The sequence below is a fragment of the Laccaria bicolor genome, genomic scaffold, assembly GCF_000143565.1.
Source record: "Laccaria bicolor S238N-H82 LACBIscaffold_68 genomic scaffold, whole genome shotgun sequence".
NCBI lineage: Eukaryota > Fungi > Basidiomycota > Agaricomycetes > Agaricales > Hydnangiaceae > Laccaria > Laccaria bicolor.
The window spans coordinates 217104-218077 of record NW_001889939.1 but is presented as its reverse complement, the minus strand read 5'-3'; positions in this window follow the sequence as shown (position 1 = coordinate 218077).

Sequence of the window (974 nt, the reverse complement as noted above, 5' to 3'; positions counted from 1 at the left end):
GAAGGGGGATTAACCCTTCTCCCTTAACCCTCACCAGTTTCTTCAATCTTTTTTTGCTCATTAATTTTGACCTTCAGCTTGCCAGTAAAACTGTTTTTGTACAGAATGGTGCAGAATTGAATTAGTAGAATTTAGTACAAGTAGCTGTGGCTATGTTTTAGTAGTAGTAGCAATGCGCCTCTGTAATAAAAACCGTATCATATTATATATCAATAAAACTACAAAGGGAGTGTTTAGAATGAATTGTATGTAGGAGGGATGAGAAATGATGGATCCAGGGACTTGTCAAAAACAAAGTTTCCGCTGCGACTGGGAAAAATTGTGCCAGATCGAGTGGGAGAGCTATTTGGAGCTGGTAAGCGATACCCAGAATATGGGGATGACGAAGTACTGTTTTGAGTCATGTCGAAATTAGAGGGAGACCGCAAGCGCCGTGTTGGGGTTGATTCAAACGTGAAGGGATTGGTTGGGCAGTGCAATACCAAAGAGCGTGCAGGGCTGGGGTTACCAGAGAAAACATCCTCATGATAATTGGCTTCGAGATCTTCACTATCAGAAAACTCTGGTACCTGCACAGATTGCGATGGGCCAGCAATAGGACGTTGAGGGGCTGCTACGACCTTCGCGCCTGGTTTGGCTTTGGTTCGCTTGATGCCACTTGCTGACTGGAGTTCCTTTTTTCTCGCACGAAGTTCTTTTGCGCGTGCTGCTGCCTCATTTATTTGGTTGGTGATGTTGTCGAGCTCGTCGATGGCATCGTTTCGAGCTTCTAGCTTCTGTGTGCGGGCATCTCGGCGCTTTCGATTCGCGCGGTCACGTTCGGGCTGGGTGTTATAATGGTTTGAAAGAATGCAATCCTTCTCCATTTGCTCTCGCTTAGCCTCAATGTCGAGGTCAAGCTCATGGGCTCTAAAAATGTGTTAAATAGTTTCACTAGAATTCAAAGGTAAGATTCTCGTACTTTTGATAGCTTC